We start from the raw sequence: 20,814 nt of genomic DNA, 5'->3' as shown, positions 1-20,814 counted from the left end.
TCAATCGACATCGATCTGGGGCTCCATGCAAAATCTCACCTCGTGGGGTATCCTTGATCCTGAGGAAGGTGAGACCTCAGCCGAAAACTACACGGGGGGAACTTGTTAATGATCTCAAGGCAGCTGGGACCACAGTCACCAAGAAAACCATTGGTAACACATTACGCCGTAATGGATTTAAATCCTGCAGTGCCCGCAAGGTCCCCCTGCTCAAGAAGGCACATGTACAGGCCCGTCTGAAGTTTGCAAATGAACATCTGGATGATTCTGAGAGTGATTGGGAGAAGGTGCTGTGGTCAGATGAGACTAAAATTGAGCTCTTTGGCATTAACTCAACTCGCCGTTTTTGGAGGAAGAGAAATGCTGCCTATGACCCAAAGAACACCGTCCCCACTGTCAAGCATGGAGGTGGAAACATTATGTTTTGGGGGTGTTTCTCTGCTAAGGGCACAGGACTACTTCACCGCATCAATGGGAGAATGGATGGAGCCATGTACCGTCAAATACTGAGTGACAACCTCCTTCCCTCCACCAGGATATTAAAAATGGCTCGTGGCTGGGTCTTCCAGCACGACAATTACCCGAAACATACAGCCAAGGCAACAAAGGAGTGGCTCAAAAAGAAGCACATTAAGGTCATGGAGTGGCCTATCCAGTCTCCAGACCTTAATCCCATCAAAAACTTATGGAGGGAGCTGAAGATCCAAGTTGCCAAGTGACAGCCTCGAAATCTTAATGATTTACAGATGATCTGCAAAGAGGAGTGGGCCAAAATTCCATCTAACATGTGTGCAAACCTCATCATCAACTACTAAAAATGTCTGACTGCTGTGCTTGCCAACAAGGGTTTTGCCACCAAGTATTAAGTCTTGTTTGCCAAAGGGATCAAATACTTATTTCTCTGTGCACAATGCAAATAAATATATATAATTTTGACAATGTTATTTTTTTTTATTTTTTTTATATAATCTATCTCTCACTGGTAAAATTAACCAAGCCTAAAAATTCTAGACTGTTCATGACTTTGACAGTGGGCAAACTTACAAAATCAGCAAGGGATCAAATACTTATTTCCTCCACTGTATATAAACACACACACAAACATCTACACACAAACATATATACAAATACACCCATATATATATATACACAAACACACCCATATATACACAAACACACACATAAACACACCCATATACACACATATACACACATATACACAAACACACACATATACAAAAACACACACACACAAACATCTACACACAAACATATACACATACACCCATATATATACACAAACACACCCATATATACACAAACACACATAAACACAAACACACATATAAAAACAAAAACAGACAAAGACACATACCCAAACACACACACTGTTTCTTTTAAATGCTGCTTGGGAACCCGCTCGATCCACTATATAAGGCTACGCTACAGTGCAGCATTTAAAAGAAACAGGATCCTGACCTGTCCATAGAGTTTAAGGCAGCACAGAGTATTTCAGGAGATGAGCGTGCAGATTCAGTGCTGCTGTGAACTCTGCTCTTACCATTACGTAGCTCTCAGTCTGTTACCTCTCCTCCACTCCTGTCCTCAAGAACACCTTTACATGATTGGCAAGTCACCACGTAATGGTAAGAGTAGAGTTCACAGCTGCACAGAGTTTTTCAGGAGATGAGCGTGCGGATCTTGTGCGGGGTGGTGACTTGCCAATCATGTGAAGGTGTTATTGAGGACAGGAGTGGAGGAGAGGTAACAGACTGAGAGCTACGTAATGGTAAGAGCAGAGTTCACAGCAGCACTGAATCTGCACGCTCATCTCCTGAAATACTCTGTGCTGCCTTAAACTCTGTGGACAGGTCAGGATCCTGTTTCTTTTAAATGCTGCACTGTAGCGCAGCCTTATATAGTGGATCGAGCGGGTTCCCTAGCAGCATTTAAAAGAAACAGGATCCTGACCTGTCCACAGAGTTTAAGGCAGCACAGAGTATTTCAGGAGAGGAGCACGGCCGGCCACAGGCAGCCGGTCGTTTTTCCAAGCCGTGCTCCCATTATGCACACTACCGTAAAAACACCTGTTATTGTGGGTCGTAATTACGACCCGCAATAACGGGCTCATAGACTTCTGTTACCCATGGGTACCTTCCCGTTTTCTCACGGGAAGGTGCCCGTGCCGTTAAAAAAATAGAACGTGTTCTATTTTTCTATTTTACGGGCCGTGCTGCTATAAAATTTAGGGTATGTTCACACGAAAGCGTCCGTAACGGCTGAAATTACGGGGATGTTTCCGTCTGAAAACATCCCCGTAATTTCAGCCGAAACGGCAAGTGCAGGCGCTTGAACGCGGCGTCCATTACGGACGTAATTGGCGCTGCTATTCATTGGAGTCAATGAATAACGGCTCCAATTACGGCCAAAGAAGTGACAGGTCACTTCTTTGACGCGGGCGTCTATTTACGCGCCGTCATTTGACAGCGGCGCGTAAATATACGCCTCGTGTGAACAGACAAACGTCTGCCCATTGCTTTCAATGGGCAGATGTTTGTCAGCGCTATCGAGGCGATATTTTCGGGCATAATTCGGGGCAAAAAATCCCGAATTACATCCGTAATTAGTGCGTGTGAACACAGGGTATGTTCACACTCACTAATTACGGACGTAATTCGGGCGTTTTTGCCCCGAATTACGTCCAAAAATAGCGCCTCGATAGCGCTGACAAACATCTGCCCATTGAAAGCAATGGGCAGACGTTTGTCTGTTCACACGAGGCGTAATTTACGCGCCGCTGTCAAATGACGGCGCGTAAATAGACGCCCGCGTCAAAGAAGTGACCTGTCACTTCTTTGGCCGTAATTGGAGCCGTTATTCATTGACTCCAATGAATAGCAGCGCCAATTACGTCCGTAATGGATGCGGCGTTCAAGCGCCTGCATATGCCATAACGGCTGAAATTACGGGGATGTTTTCAGGCGGAAACATCCCCGTAATTTCAGCCGTAACGGACGCTGTCGTGTGAACATACCCTTATAATGACAGCACGGCTCGTAAAAGCGGCCGGCCGTGCTCGTAATTACGAGTCGTAATTACGAGCACGACCCGTAAAATAAAAAAATAGAACATGTTCTATCTTTTTAACGGCACGGACACCTTCCCGTGAGAAAACGGGAAGGTACCCGTGGCTAACAGAAGTCTATGGGCCCGCTATTTCGGGTCGTAATTACGACCCTTAATAACGGGTGTTTTTACGGTCGTGTGCATGAGGCCCCGTAATGACGGGTGGCTACATGTGTGCACCCGTCATTACGGCAGCGTTGCTAGGCGACGTCAGTAAATAGTCACTCTTCAGGGTGCTGAAAGAGTTAACTGATCGGCAGTAACTGTTTCAGCACCCTGGACAGTGACTACCGATCACAATATAGAGTACCTGTAAAAAAAAAAAGACGTTCACACTTACCGGGAACTCCCTGCTTCCTCCAGTCCGGTCTCCTGGCCGTTGCCTTGGTGACGCGTCCCTCGCGACATCCGGCCCGACATTCCTTGATGACGATGCAGCCCATGTGAGCGCTGCAGCCAATCACGGGCTGCAGAAGCCTCTGCAGCCAATCACGGGCTGCAGAGACCTCTGCAGCCAATCACAGGCTGCAGAGGCCTCTGCAGCCAATCACAGGCTGCCGCGTCAGAAAAGAAGGTCGGACTGGAGGAAGAAGAGAGACTCGTCTGCAAGACAACGACCAGGTACGTATGAAATGCTTTTTATTTTATTTTTAATCAGCAGCCTCTTTTCTCTATCAGTGATTGATAGAGACAAGTGGCTGCCGATTTGTATAATATTTTTGACCGGGTTCTGTCAAAACGGGTTCGGCCGAACCCGGTGAAGTTCGGATTCGCTGCGAACCGAACTTTTCCGGAAGTTCGGACCGAAACCGGGTTCGGTTGTCCCGGTTCGCTCATCTCTAATGACAACATATATACATGCAAATATACATACATACACACATGCACATATATACATACATGCCAACATACATGCACATATATACATACATGACAACATACATACATACATACATGACAACATACATACATATATATATATACACACATGCAAATATACATACAAACATGCATACATACATACATGCAAACATACATTCATGCAAACACACATACATACATACAAATATACATACACACATGCACATATATACATACATACATGACAACATACATACATACATACATACATACATGACAACATACATGCAAAAATACATACATGCAAACATACACACATGCAAACATACATACATACATGCAAATATATACATGCAAATATACATACAAACATGCACATATATACATGCATGCCAACATACATGCACAGATATACATACATACATACATACATGACAACATACATACATGCCAACATACATACCAACATACATACATGCCAAAAAAAAAAAATAATACGTTCATACTTACTTTCCTCCTGTCCGGCCTCCAGCGATGACGTTTCATCCATGTCGCCGCTGCAGCCTGTGATTGGCTGCAGAGGCGGTCACGTGGGATGAAGCGTCATCCTGACGTGCGTGACCGCCACTACAGCCTGTGATTGGCTGCAGCGGCGAAAGGGATGAAACGTCATCGCTGGAGGCCGGACAGGAGGAAAGTAAGTACGAACGTATAATTTTTATTTTTTTATTACATTTAAATTGTATTTTCCGCGCGCCGAGCATGTACTGTGAAGGTTGCTGAAAGAGTTAGTGCAGCCCATTAACTCTATCAGCACCCCGGACAGTAGCATGCTCGGCGCACGGACGTGACAGGTTCGGTCAGAACTAGTTCGGTCCGAACCGAACTTTTTTGTGAAATTCGGCGAACTAGCCGAACCGAAATTTTGATAAGTTCGCTCATCTCTACTTGTTACCTATAGGAATAAATTTTGCACTATAATAACTCAAAGTAGAATTGAAAATCTCCCATTTATCATTTTTCCCATTATTTGACATTAGTTCTTCCCAGTCTATATCCTGAATTGCAGCCTCATCCTGGGGAAATTGGCTTTCTTAAAATTAAATGTTTTTGCCCTCCCAGCCTGCGTTTGTTTTTTACAGTATAGGTAAAATGTAACTATATTGTGATCACTGTTACCAAGGTTTTCACGAACATTGACATTCCCAACAAGATCTGCATTATTAGAAATGACCAGATCCAACAGAGCTTCACCTCTAGTCGGGTCTTCCACAAACTGGCCCCATAAAATTTTCCTGCAACAGGTTGAGGAAATGTCTCCCCTTTGCAGTTGAAGCTGAACCATGACACAAATTAATATCCCGGAAATTAAAATCTCCCATTATCACTACAGTACCCGCCTGTGCAGCCCGCTCCATCTGTTTATATAGCTGACTAGAGATGAGCGAACTTATCAAAAGTTCGGTTCGGCTAGTTCGCCGAATTTCACAAAAAAGTTCGGTTCGGACCGAACTAGTTCTAACCGAACCTGTCACTTCTGTGCGCCGAGCATGCTACTGTCCGGGGTGCTGATAGAGTTAATGGGCTGCACTAACTCTTTCAGCAACCTTCACAGTACATGCTCGGCGCGCGGAAAATACAATTTAAATGTAATAAAAAATAAAATTATACGTTCGTACTTACTTTCCTCCTGTCCGGCCTCCAGCGATGACGTTTCATCCCTTTCGCCGCTGCAGCCAATCACAGGCTGTAGTGGCGGTCACGCACGTCAGGATGACGCTTCATCCCACGTGACCGCCTCTGCAGCCAATCACAGGCTGCAGCGGCGACATGGATGAAACGTCATCGCTGGAGGCCGGACAGGAAGAAAGTAAGTATGAACGTATATTATTTTTTTTTGGCATGTATGTATGTTGTATGTATGTTGGCATGTATGTATGTTGTCATGTATGTATGTATATCTGTGCATGTATGTTGGCATGTATGTATATATGTGCATGTTGTATGTATATTTGCATGTATATATTTGCATGTATGTATGTATGTTTGCATGTGTGTATGTTTGCATGTATGTATTTTTGCATGTATGTTGTCATGTATGTTGTCATGTATGTATATATGGGCATGTGTGTATGTATATTTGTATGTATGTATGTTTGCATGAATGTGTGTTTGCATGAATGTATGTTTGTATGTATGCATGTTTGTATGTATATTTGCATGTGTGTGTATATATATATATATATATATGTATGTATGTTGTCATGTATGTATATATGTGCATGTATGTTGGCATGTATGTATATATGTGCATGTGTGTATGCATGTATATTTGCATGTATATATTTGCAAGAATGTATGTTGTCATGTATGTATGTATATATGTGCATGTATGTTGGCATGTATGTATACATGTTTGTATGTATATTTGCATGTATATATGTTTGCATGTGTGTATGTATGTTTGCATGTATGTATGTATGTTTGCATGTATGTATGTATGTTGTCATGTATGTTTGTATGTATGTATGTTGTCATGTATGTATGTATATATGTGCATGTATGTATGTTTGCATGTTTTTATTTTTGAATGTATGTTTGAATGTATGTTTATATATATGTGCATGTATGTAATTATGTTTGCATGTATTTATGTTTGCATGTATATTTGTGCATGCTTGTATATATGTATGTATGTATCTTTGCATGTTTGTTTGTATGTATGTATGTTTTCATGTGTGTGTGTATGTATGTACATATGTATGATAGTTTGCATGTATATATGTGTGTATGTTTGCATGTATATATATTTGCATGTATATATGTGCATGCTTGTATGTATGTTTGTATATATGTATGTATGGCCAGGTATGATACTGTCTGCTGGCGCCCTGTATCTAAGTCAACTTCACGGCAGGCTTCTATACATGGTATAACAGTCAGTATCACACATTAAACTGAATCTAAGCCTACGACATGTTTTATTTCATTTTTTTTTATTTTTTTTACAGGTTTGGTGTTTGGACTACGTCGGTTTCGAGGACTACTTAGATGACGTTTTTTTTTTCTACAATAAAATGGTTAATGAGGGTTGTGTTGGGGGTGCTTTATTTCAATAAAATATTTTATCTATATCTTTGTCTTTTTCTTTTCAAATTTTATTACTACCACTTTAGTAATGGCCGCTGTCTGAGTGACAACATCCATTACTAAGGCGAGGCTTAGTGTTAGCCGGTGCAGAGGCTAACACTAACCACCATTATTACCCCGGTACCCACCACCACCAGGGGTGCCGGGAAGAGCCAGTTACGATCCAGTACCCGACCATCTGTTGTGGTGGTCGGGCTCTGGGGCGGCCGCAGGCTGGTATTATGAGGCCGGGAAGGGCCAAAAACAGTGGACCTTCCCACCCTTGTAATGCTAGGCTGCTGCTGCTGTGTTGTATCTGGCTGGTTATAAAAGTGGGGGGGACCCCACGTCATTTTTTTTAATTATTTATTTATTTACATTTTTTTTTTTAAAAAGACATGGGGTTCCACCCAATTTATCATAACCAGCCACATACAACACAGTTTTATTAGCCTGGGAATGGACAAAACCAGTGGCCCTTCCCACCCATGTAATGGCAGACTGCTGCGGCCTTGTATATGGCTGGTTATTAAAAATGTGGGGGACCCGTCTATTGCTAAATTTGTTAAATTAAAAAAAAAACGACGTGGGGGTCCCCCCCATTTTTATAACCAGCCCGATACAACACAGCAGCAGCAGCCTAGCATTACAAGGGTGGGAAGGTCCACTGATTTTGGCCCTTCCCAGCCTCATAATACCAGCCTACGGCCGCCCCAGTACCCGACCATCACCACAGATGGTCGGGTACTGGATCGTACAAAGCTCTTCCCGGCACCCCTGGTGGTGGTGGGTACCAGGGTAATAATGGGTGGTTAGTGCTAGCCTCTGCACCGGCTAACACTAAGTACCGCCTTAATAATGGACGCTGTCAATCAGCCAACTGCCATTATCTAGGCACTAATAAAGTTTAAAAAAAAACACAAAGACAATTCTTTTTTATTGAAATAAGAAATCCCCAACAAAACCCTCGTTAACCATTTTATTAAAATTTGAAAAAACGTAGATCTACGCAGTAGTCCAACGAATCGAAGATGTAGTCCAATCGGTACATCAAAATCTGCAACAACATAAAAAAACAGTTATCAATGTGAACAATACCAATACTTCTACTCACCTACACACATATATACACGCACACACAAAAACAACCATACACAGACACACACATATATACACAAACACAACAAGATACACACACACACACACATAAACAGACAAACACACACACACACACACACACATATACACGAACTCACACATATACAAACAAAAACACACATATCCAAACACACACACACACACAGTTATACACACACATACACGAACACATATACACAAACACATATAGAAACAAAAACACACATACACACACAAACACACACCCATATACACAAACACACACATATACAAAAACACACACAAACATCTACACACAAACATATACACAAATACACCCATATATACACAAACACATATACACAAACACACCCATATATACACACACACACACACACATATACACAAACACACATATAAAAACAAAAACAGACAAAGTCACATACCCAAACACACATATATACACAAACACACACATACACAAACACGGTTTCTTTTAAATGCTGCTGGGGAACCCGCTCGATCCACTATATAAGGCTGCGCTACAGTGCAGCATTTAAAAGAAACAGGATCCTGACCTGTCCATAGAGTTTAAGGCAGCACAGAGTATTTCAGGAGATGAGCGTGCAGATTCAGTGCTGCTGTGAACTCTGCTCTTACCATTACGTAGCTCTCAGTCTGTTACCTCTCCTCCACTCCTGTCCTCCAGAACACCTTCACATGATTGGCAAGTCACCACGTAATGGTAAGAGCAGAGTTCGCAGCAGCACAGAGTATTTCAGGAGATGAGCGTGCGGATCTTGTGCGGGGTGGTGACTTGCCAATCATGTGAAGGTGTTATTGAGGACAGGAGTGGAGGAGAGGTAACAGACTGAGCTACGTAATGGTAAGAGCAGAGTTCACAGCAGCACTGAATCGGCACGCTCCTCTCCTGAAATACTCTGTGCTGCTGTGAACTCTGTTCTTACCATTACGTAGCTCAGTCTGTTACATCTCCTCCACTCCTGTCCTCTATAACACGTTCACATGATTGGCAAGTCACCACCACGCACAAGATCCGCACGCTCATCTCCTGAAATACTCTGTGCTGCTGTGAACTCTGCTCTTACCATTACGTGGTGACTTGCCAATCATGTGAAGGTGTTCTTGAGGACAGGAGTGGAGGAGAGGTAACAGACTGAGAGCTACGTAATGGTAAGAGCAGAGTTCACAGCAGCACTGAATCTGCACGCTCATCTCCTGAAATACTCTGTGCTGCCTTAAACTCTGTGGACAGGTCAGGATCCTGTTTCTTTTAAATGCTGCACTGTAGCATAGCCTTATATAGTGGATCGAGCGGGTTCCCTAGCAGCATTTAAAAGAAACAGGATCCTAACCTGTCCAGAGTTTAAGGCAGCACAGAGTATTTCAGGAGATGAGCACGGGCAGCCGTTCGTTTTTCCGAGCCGTGCTCCCATTATGCACACGACCGTAAAAACACCCGTTATTGCGGGTCGTAATTACGACCCGCAATAACGGGCTCATAGACTTCTGTTACCCACGGGTACCTTTCCGTTTTCTCACGGGAAGGTGCCCGTGCCGTTAAAAAAATAGAACATGTTCTATTTTTCTATTTTACGGGCCGTGCTGCTATAATTATAATGACAGCACGGTTCGCAAAAGCGGCCGGCTGCCCGTGGCCGGCCGTGCTCGTAATTACGAGCACGGCCCGTAAAATAAAAAAATAGAACATGTTCTATCTTTTTAACGGCACGGGCACCTTCCCGTGAGAAATCGGGAAGGTACCCGTGGCTAACAGAAGTCTATGGGCCCACTATTTCGGGTCGTAATTACGACCCGTGATAACGGGTGTTTTTATGGTCGTGTGCATGAGGCCCCGTAATAACGGGTGGCTACATGTGTGCACCCGTCATTACGGCAGTGTTGCTAGGCGACGTCAGTAAGTGTATGTGCACACACACTAATTACGTCCGTAATTGACGGACGTATTTCGGCCGCAAGTACCGGACCGAACACAGTGCAGGGAGCCGGGCTCCTAGCATCATATTTATGTACGATGCTAGGAGTCCCTGCCTCTCCGTGGAACTACTGTCCCGTACTGAAAACATGATTACAGTACGGGACAGTTGTCCTGCAGAGAGGCAGGGACTCCTAGCATCGTACATAACTATGATGCTAGGAGCCCGGCTCCCTGCACTGTGTTCGGTCCGGTACTTGCGGCCGAAATACGTCCGTCAATTACGGACGTAATTAGTGTGTGTGCACATACCCTAAATAGTCACTGTCCAGGGTGCTGAAAGAGTTAACTGATCGGCAGTAACTGTTTCAGTACCCTGGACAGTGACTACCGATCACAGTACCTGTAAAAAAAAAGACGTTCATACTTACCGGGAACTCCCTGCTTCCTCCAGTCCGGTCTCCTGGCCGTTGCCATGGTGACGCGTCCCTCTCGACATCCGGCCCGACATTCCTTGATGACGATGCAGCCCATGTGAGCGCTGCAGCCAATCACAGGCTGCCGCGGCCTCTGCAGCCAATCACAGGCTGCAGAGGCCTCTGCAGCCAATCACAGGCTGCCGCGTCAGAAAAGGTCGGACTGGAGGAAGAAGAGGGACTCGTCACACAGACAACGACCGGGTACGTATGAAATGCTTTTTATTTTATTTTTAATCAGCAGCCTCTTTTCTCTATCAGTGATTGATAGAGATAAGTGGCTGCCGATTTGTATAATGTTTTTGACCGGGTTCGGTCAAAACGGGTTCGGCCGAACTCGGTGAAGTTCGGATTCGCTGCGAACCGAACTTTTCCGGAAGTTCGGACCGAAACCGGGTTCGGTTGTCCCGGTTCGCTCATCTCTATAGCTGACCTTCCATCTCCTCAGTTATATTGGGGGGTCTATAGATTACACCAAAAGTAATTTTTTCAGTGTTTACCTCCCTTTCTAGTTCCACCCACAAGGTTTCAACCTCCTCACAATCTTCACCCACTATTGTCTCTTTCACACTCGCCTTCATATCATTTCTCACATACAGACATACACCACCGCCTTTCCTATTTGTCCTGTCTTTCCGAAACAGTGTAAAACCCTGTAGATTTACAGCCCAGTCCTGTGAAGAGTCCAGCAATGTTTCAGCAACACCAACTATATCTATATTTTCTTCCAGTATCAAGGCCTCCAGCTCCCCCATTTTGCTTGCTAGACTTCTGGCATTTGTGAATAGAGATGAGCGTACTTATGAAAAGTTCGGTTCGGCAGGTTCGCCGAATTTCATGAAAAAGTTCGATTCGGACCGAACTAGTTCTGACCGAACCTGTAATACAAGAAAGCCCCTAAAAATCGTGTATAACACTGTTTAACCCCTTCCCGCTCCTTGACGTACTATTACGTCATGGCAGCTGTATCGTTCGCGCTCCATGCCGTAAAAGTACGTCTCGGGAGTAACGGCCGTTCCGGCCGTCCTCCCGACACGTACAGGAGCTGTGACGCTGCTGTCTTGTTCAGCAGCTGTCACAGCTCCTACAGCGGGGACCGATCGCTGTGTCCCCGCTGATTAACCCCTTAAAAGCCGCGTTCTATAGAGATCGCGGCTTTTTAGGGGTTAAGCTGCCATCGCCGGCCTGCTACGCGATAGCGGCCGGCGATGGTGACTATGGCAACCGGACACCAAACAATGGCGTCCGGCTATGCCATAGACGGAAGCCTAGTGGGTCCTGACAACGTCAGGACCCACTATGCTTGCTGTCAGTGAGTAGCTGACAGTTCTAATACACTGCACTACGCATGTAGTGCAGTGTATTAGAATAGCGATCAGGGCCTCCTGCCCTCGAGTCCCCGAGTGGGACAAAGTAATACAGTAAAAAAAAAGTTAAAAAAAGATGTGTAAAAATAAGAAAATAAAAGATTTAAAAGTATTAAAAGTAAAAATCCCCCTTTTTCCCTTATCAGTCCTTTATTATTAATAAAAAAATATATAAACAAACAAATAAACTATACATAATTGGTATTGCCGCGTCCGTAACGGCCTGAACTACAAAATTATTTCATTATTTATCCCGCACGGTGAACGCCGTAAAATAAAATAATAATAAACCGAACCACAATCACAATTCTTTGGTCACTTCACCTCCCAAAAAATGGAATAAAAAGAGATCAAAAAGTCGCATGTACCGAAAAATGATAATGATCGAAACTACAGTTCGTTACGCAAAAAATAAGTCCTCGCACGGCTTTATTGATTGAAAAATAAAAAAGTTCTGGCTCTTAGAATAAGGAAACACAAAAAGTGAATGATTGTTTACAAAACGTATTTTATTGTGCAAACGCCATAAGACATAAAAAAAAACTATAAACATCTGGTATCGCCGTAATCGTATCACCGCAGGATAAAGTGAATATGTCATTTATAGCGCACGGTGAACTCTGTAAAAAAAAACGAAAAAAAAAACAATCGTACAATTGCTGTTTTTTAGTCACCACGCCACCTAAAAATAGAATAAAAACTGATCAAAAAGCCGCATGCTCCCCAAGAAAACTACAATGGATTCCTCAAGGGGTCTAGTTTCCAAATTGGGGTCACTTTTGGGGGGTTCCCAATGTTTTGGCACCACAAGACCTCTTCAAACCGGACATGGTGCCTAATAAAAAAGAGGCTTCAAAATCCACTAGGTGCTCCTTTGCTTCGGAGGCCGGCGCTTCAGTCATTTCCGCCCGAGGGCCACATGTGGGATATTTCTCTAAACTGCAGAATCCGGGCAATACGTATTAAGTTGCGTTTCTCTGATAAATCCTTTTGTGTTATAAAAAAAATGGTATAAAGAGGATTTTCTGACAAAATAAAAATGTAAATTTCACCTCTACTTTGCTCTAAATTTTTGTGAAACACCTAAAGGGTTCATAAACTTTCTAAATGCTGTTGTGAATACTTTGAGGGGTCTAGTTTCTAAAATGGGGTATTTGATAGGGGTTTCTAATATATGGGCCCCTCAAAGCAACTTCAGAACTGAACTGGAACCTAAAAAAATAAATAAATGAGGCAATACTTCGCTTCTTACATTATACTGATAATGAGCCGTGCCCACCCCGAGATGACCCCAGTTTTGACCGTTTGTATAAACGGAGACCCCTATTAGACCGTTTCAGTGCCCGGTTTTCCCAGCATTCACCCCTGAGATGTGTATTTCTATTGATGAGTCCCTGGTACATTTTAAAGGGAGGGTTCAATTCTGCGAGTACCTGCCGGGTAAGAGGGCAAGGTATGGCGTGAAGATGTATAAGCTGTGAGAGTGCATCAGGGTATACCTACAGGTTTAGGATATATGAAGGAAAGGCCACCCCCAAACCAGACTGCATCCTGGACTACAATAGGTACATGGGAGGGATGGACTTGTAAGATCAAGTCCTGAAGCCCTACAGCGCCATGCAGTGTGGTATAAGAAGCTGGCCGGGCACATCATACAGATGGCATTGTACAATGCGTACATGCTACGTCGATGTGCAGGCCAGACGGGAACTTTCCTGGAATTTCAAGAGTGGTTATCAAGAACCTAATCTTTAGGGACCAAGAAGGGGGGGCACCCAGTACTTCTGGAAGCGGGCCCACACGCATCGTACCTGGGCGGCAACACTTTCCAGGAAAAGTTCCCCAAACTGGCAAGAAGGGAAAAAGTCAAAAGAGGTGCAAAGTCTGCTATAAGAGGGCGATAAGGGATGACACAATATATCAATGTGACACGTGTCCCGAATAACCAGAGCTCTGTATGAAAGTGTTTTAAAATTTATCATACATCCCTTGGTTTATAATTTACCCCAGTTTTACTTACCCTGATGCACTCCGCACAGCTTATCCCCCCTCGTCTTTCCCCTCTGAGCCCTGCTGTGTGTCCAGGCAGCTGATAACAGCCACATGTAGGGTATTGCCATACCCGGGAGAACCCACATTACAGTTTATGGTGTGTAGGTCTCCGGTCAAAATGCTCACTGCACCTCTAGATGAATGCCTTAAGAGTGTAGTTTTTAAAACGGGGTCACTTCTTGCGGGTTTCAACTGTACTGGCACTTCAGGGGCTTCTGCATACATGACTTCGCACTAGAAAATCCCCAGTAGGCCAAATGGTGGTCCTTTCATTCTGAGCCCTCCCATGGGCCCAAACGTCCATTTATCACCACAAATGGGGTATTGCGGCACTCAGAACAAATTGCGCAACAGAATGGGGTATTTTGTTTCTTGTGAAAATAAGAAATTTTCAGCCAAAACTACATATTATTTGAAAAAAATAATTTTGTTTTCATTCCCAGCCCAATTCAAATAAGTTCTGTGAAAAAACTATGGGGTCAAAATGGTCACAACACCCATAAATGAATTCCTTGAGGGGTGTAGTTTCCAAAATGGGGTCATTTGTGGTGGGTTTCTATTGCTTTGATACCTCTGGGGCTCTGCAAATGCGACATGGCACCCGAAAACCAATCCAGCAAAATCTGTACTCCAAAGAACACACAGCGCTCCTTTCCTTCTGAGCCCTCCCATGGGCCCAAACGGCAGTTTATCACCACAAATGGGGTATTGCCGCACTCAGGACAAATTGGGCAACAAAATGGAGTATTTTATTTCTTGTGAAAATAAGAATTTTTGAGCTAAAATGACATATTATTGGAAAAAATATATATTTTTTTAATTCCCAGCCCAATTCAAATAAGTTCTGTGAAGAAACTATGGAGTCTAAATAGTCACATTACCCATAAATGAATTCCTTGAGGGGTGTAGTTTCCAAAATGGGGTCACTTCTGGTGGGTTTCCATTGCTTTGATACCTCTGGGGCTCTGCAAATGCGACATGGCACCCGAAAACCAAACCAGCAAAATCTGTACTCAAAAGAACACACAGCGCTCCTTCCCTTCTGAGGCCTCCCATGGGCCCAAACAGCAGTTTATTGCCACAAATGGGGTATTGATGCACTCAGGAGAAATTGGGCAACAAAATTGAGTATTTTGTTCCCAGTGAAAATAAGAAATTTTGGTAAAAAATTACATCTTATTGGAAAAAATGTCATTTTTTTAATGTCACAGCCTAATTGAAATAGGTGCTGTGAAAAAACTGTGTGGTCAAAATGCTAACAACAACCATAAATGAATTCCTTGAGGGGTGTAGTTTCCAAAATGGGGTCACTTTTGGTGGGTTTCCATTGCTTTGATACCTCTGAGGCTCTGCAAATGCGACATGGCACCCGAAAACCAATCCAACAAAATCTGGACTCCAACAAACATATAGCGCTCCTTTCCTTCTGAGCCCTCCCATGGGCCCAAACGGCAGTTTATCACCACAAATGGGGTATTGCCACACTAAGGACAAATTGGGCAACAAAATGGGGTATTTTGTTCCCTGTGAAAATAAGAAATTTTGATCACAAATGACATTTTATTGGAAAAAATGACATTTTTTTCATTTCAGAGCCCAATTCAAATACGTGCTGTGAAAAAACTGTGCGGTCAAAATGGTAACAACAACCCTAAATTAATTCCTTGAGGGGTGTAGTTTCCAAAATGGGGTCACTATTGGGAGATTCCTACTGTTTTGACACCTCAACACCTCTTCAAACCTGGCATGTGCCTAAAATATATTCTAATAAAAAAGAGGCCCCACAATGCACCAGGTGCTTCTTTGCTTCTAGGGCTTGTGTTTTAGTCCACGAGCGCAGTAGGGCCACATGTGGGACATTTCTAAAAACTGCAGAATCTGGACAATACATATTTAGTAGTGTTTCTCTGGTAAAACCTTCTGTGTTACAGAAAAAAAAATGAATAAAATTGAAATTCAGCAAGAAAAATGAAATTTGCAAATTTCACCTCCACTTTGCTTTAATTCCTGTGAAATGCCTGAAGGGTTAAAAAAACTTTCTAACTGCTGTTTTGAATACTTTGAGGGGTCTAGTTTTTAAAATGGGGTGTTTTATCAGGGTTTCTAATACATAGGCCCCACAAAGCCACTTCAGAACTCAAGAGGTACCTTAAAAAAAAGGCTTTTGAAATTTTCTTAAAAATATGAGAAATTGCTGTTTATGTTCTAAGCCTTGTAACGTCCAAGAAAAATAAGAGAATGTTCAAAAAACGATGCCAATCTAAAGTAGACATATGGGAAATGTGAACTAGTAACTATTTTGGGTGGTATAACCGTCTGTTTTACAAGCAGATGCATTTAAATTCTGAAAAATGCAATTTTTTCAAAATTTTCTCTACATTTTGCAATTTTTCACCAATAAACACTGAATATATCGACCAAATTTTACCACGAACATAAAGCCCAATGTGTCACAAGAAAACAATCTCAGAATCGCTTGGGTAGGTTTAAGCATTCCGACGTTATTACCACATAAAGTGAAATATGTCAGATTTGAAAAATGGGCTCTGAGCCTTAAGGCCAAAACTAGGCTGCGTCCTTAAGGGGTTAAAAGCCCTAGAAGCCCTGTAAAACACTCTTAGGTCACCCATGAGTGTATCCAAGTACTTTTGAGCTGTCTTTAAGGCAAAGTTAGTATCAAAGTTACACCAACATGTATGGCTATAGGAAAACGGATGGGACACGGTGATAACTAACAGAAACCACTGCACTTGTGCATGTTGTATGCTTAATGCATTGTTAAAAAAGGTACAAAAATTAACCATTTTTGGCGACAGATGCCTGCCAGGGTTCATACATATAAGGTGGTAAAAGAAGAAGCAATGGATTTTGACAAGCCCTCAAAAAATTTACCCTTTATGGTGGCAGATGCCTGCCGGGGTTCTTCCATACATGGATGTAAAAGCAACAAGCAATGGCTTTTCACAAGCCCTCCAAAAATTTACCCTTTTTTTTGGCAGATGCCTGCCGGGGTTCTTCCATACATGGATGTGAAAGCAACAAGCAATGGCTTTTCACAAGCCCTCCAAAAATTGACCCTTTTTATTGGCAGATGCCTGCCGGGGTTCTACCATACACGGATGTAAAAGCAACTAGCAATGGCTTTTCACAAGCCCTCCAAAAATTGACCCTTTTTATTGGCAGATGCCTGCCGGGGTTCTTCCATACATGGATGTAAAAGCAACAAGAAATGGCTTTTCACAAGCCCTCCAAAAATTGACCCTTTTTTTTGGCAGATGCCTGCCGGGGTTCTTCCATACATGGATGTAAAAGCAACAAGCAATGCCTTTTCACAAGCCCTCCAAAAATTGACCCTTTTTATTTGCAGATGCCTGCCGGGGTTCTACCATACATGGATGTAAAAGCAACAAGCAATGGCTTTTCACAAGCCCTCCAAAAATTTACCCTTTTTTTTGGCAGATGCCTGCCGGGGTTCTTCCAAACATGGATGTAAAAGCAACAAGCAATGGCTTTTCACAAGCCCTCCAAAATTTGACCCTTTTTTTTGGCAGATGCCTGCCGGGGTTCTTCCATACATGGATGTAAAAGCAACAAGCAATGGCTTTTCACAAGCCCTCCAAAAATTGACCCTTTTTATTGGCAGATGCCTGCCGGGGTTCTTCCATACATGGATGTAAAAGCAACAAGCAATGGCTTTTCACAAGCCCTCCAAAAATTGACCCTTTTTATTGGCAGATGCCTGCCGGGGTTCTTCCATACATGGATGTAAAAGCAACAAGCAATGGCTTTTGACAAGCCCTCCAAAAATTTACCCTTTTTATTGGCAGATGCCTGCCGGGGTTCTACCATACATGGATGTAAAAGCAACAAGCAATGGCTTTTCACAAGCCCTCCAAAAATTGACCCTTTTTTTTGGCAGATGCCTGCCGGGGTTCTTCCATACATGGATGTAAAAGCAACAAGCAATGGCTTTTCACAAGCCCTCCAAAAATTGACCCTTTTTTTTGGCAGATGCCTGCCGGAGTTCTTCCATACATGGATGTAAAAGCAACAAGCAATGGCTTTTCACAAGCCCTCCAAAAATTGACCCCTTTTTTTTGGCAGATGCCTGCCGGGGTTCTTCCATACATGGATGTAAAAGCAACAAGCAATGGCTTTTCACAAGCCCTCCAAAAATTGACCCTTTTTTTTGGCAGATGCCTGCCGGAGTTCTTCCATACATGGATGTAAAAGCAACAAGCAATGGCTTTTCACAAGCCCTCCAAAAATTGACCCTTTTTATTGGCAGATGCCTGCCGGGGTTCTTCCATACATGGATGTAAAAGCAACAAGCAATGGCTTTTCACAAGCCCTCCAAAAATTGACCCTTTTTATTGACAAGGGTGAGTAGTAGCAGCACATTAAAAGACACTGGACGACTGTCACAGGACAAAGCCCTGTGGTGGGGCAGGCCTGCTTGTAGCAGACGGGCGGCAGTGGAGGTGTATTGGTGGTAGTAGAGGTAGCCAACACAGACTGCAAGGGTGGTAGACTGGTAGTAGCAGCAGAACATTAAAAAAAGAGACTGGACGACAGTTACAGGACAAAGCCCTGTGGTGGGGCAGGCCTGCTTGTAGCAGACGGGTGGCAGTGGAGGTGTATTGGTGGTAGTAGAGGTAGACTAGCCAACACAGACAGCAAGGGTGGTAGACTGGTAGTAGCAGCAGCACATTAAAAAAAGAGACTGGACGACAGTCACAGGACAAAGCCCTGTGGTGGGGCAGGCCTGCTTGTAGCAGACGGGTGGCAGTGGAGGTGTATTGGTGGTAGTAGAGGTAGCCAACGGACAGCAAGGGTGGTAGTAGTAGTAGCAGTAGCAGCACATTAAAAAAAGAGACTGGACAGTCACAGGACAAAGCCCTCTGGTGGGGCAGGCCTCAGGCCTGCTTGTAGCAGACGGAAGTGGAGGTGTATTGGTGGCAGAGGTAGCCAACACAGACAGCAAGGGTGGTAGTAGTAGTAGCAGCACATTAAAAAAAGAGACTGGACAGTCACAGGACATAGCCCTGTGGTGGGGCAGGCCTCAGGCCTGCTTGTAGCAGATGAACGGCAGTGGAGGTGTATTGGTGGTAGTAGAGGTAGCCAACGGACAGCAAGGGTGGTAGTAGTAGTAGCAGTAGCAGCACATTAAAAAAAGAGACTGGACAGTCACAGGACAAAGCCCTCTGGTGGGGCAGGCCTCAGGCCTGCTTGTAGAAGATGGCAGTGGAGGTGTATTGGTGGTAGAGGTAGCCAACACAGACAGCAAGGGTGGTAGTAGTAGTAGCAGCACATTAAAAAAAGAGACTGGACAGTCACAGGAGAAAAGCCCTGTGGTGGGGCAGGCCTCAGGCCTGCTTGTAGCAGACGGCAGTGGAGGTGTATTGGTGGTAGTAGAGGTAGCCAACGGACAGCAAGGGTGGTAGTAGTAGTAGCAGTAGCAGCACATTAAAAAAAGAGACTGGACAGTCACAGGACAAAGCCCTCTGGTGGGGCAGGCCTCAGGCCTGCTTGTAGCAGACGGTAGTGGAGGTGTATTGGTGGTAGAGGTAGCCAACACAGACAGCAAGGGTGGTAGTAGTAGTAGCAGCACATTAAAAAAAGAGACTGGACAGTCACAGGACATAGCCCTGTGGTGGGGCAGGCCTCAGGCCTGCTTGTAGCAGATGGACGGCAGTGGAGGTGTATTGGTGGTAGTAGAGGTAGCCAACGGACAGCAAGGGTGGTAATAGTAGTAGCAGTAGCAGCACATTAAAAAAAGAGACTGGACAGTCACAGGACAAAGCCCTCTGGTGGGGCAGGCCTCAGGCCTGCTTGTAGAAGACGGCAGTGGAGGTGTATTGGTGGTAGAGGTAGCCAACACAGACAGCAAGGGTGGTAGTAGTAGTAGCAGCACATTAAAAAAAGAGACTGGACAGTCACAGGACAAAGCCCTCTGGTGGGGCAGGCCTCAGGCCTGCTTGTAGAAGATGGCAGTGGAGGTGTATTGGTGGTAGAGGTAGCCAACACAGACAGCAAGGGTGGTAGTAGTAGTAGCAGCACATTAAAAAAAGAGACTGGACAGTCACAGGACAAAGCCCTGTGGTGGGGCAGGCCTCAGGCCTGCTTGTAGCAGACGGACGGCAGTGGAGGTGTATTGGTGGTAGTAGAGGTTGCCAACGGACAGCAAGGGTGGTAGTAGTAATAGCAGCACATTAAAAAAAGAGACTGGATAATCACAGGACAAAGCCCTGTGGTGGGGCAGGCCTGCTTGTAGCAGACGGCACTGGGGTGGATTGGTGGTAGAAGTAGTAGCAGCACCAACAGCGGCACATTAAAAAAAGAGTGGACAGGACAGAATCCCGTAGTAGCAGGCGGCAGTAGCAGGCGGCAGCGGCAGCAGCAATGTCAGATCTAATCAGTGGCATCAGGCACAGGGGTTTTAAAATCCTCACCGATCCACGCTTTTCAGAAACGTGAGATTTTCCAAGCTGTTGGCGGACAATCTTGTTCGCTTAGGGGTGACGAAGCCCCCTGCCGCGCTGAATACCCTCTCTGACGCTACACTGGAGGGTGGACAAGACAGTACACCCATGGCAAACTGGGCCAGTTCTTGCCAATGATCCAATCTGCTAACCCAGAAGTCCATGGGGTCTGGGATCAGCATTTCTGACGGAGAAAGGGCACAGTCCAGGTACGAGTGAACCTGGTTGTTTAGGTGCTGCACCTGGTG

This window comes from Rhinoderma darwinii (assembly GCF_050947455.1).
Source record: "Rhinoderma darwinii isolate aRhiDar2 chromosome 1 unlocalized genomic scaffold, aRhiDar2.hap1 SUPER_1_unloc_5, whole genome shotgun sequence".
In the NCBI taxonomy this organism is placed as follows: Eukaryota; Metazoa; Chordata; class Amphibia; order Anura; family Rhinodermatidae; genus Rhinoderma; species Rhinoderma darwinii.
Note: the sequence above shows the minus strand (reverse complement) of the source record.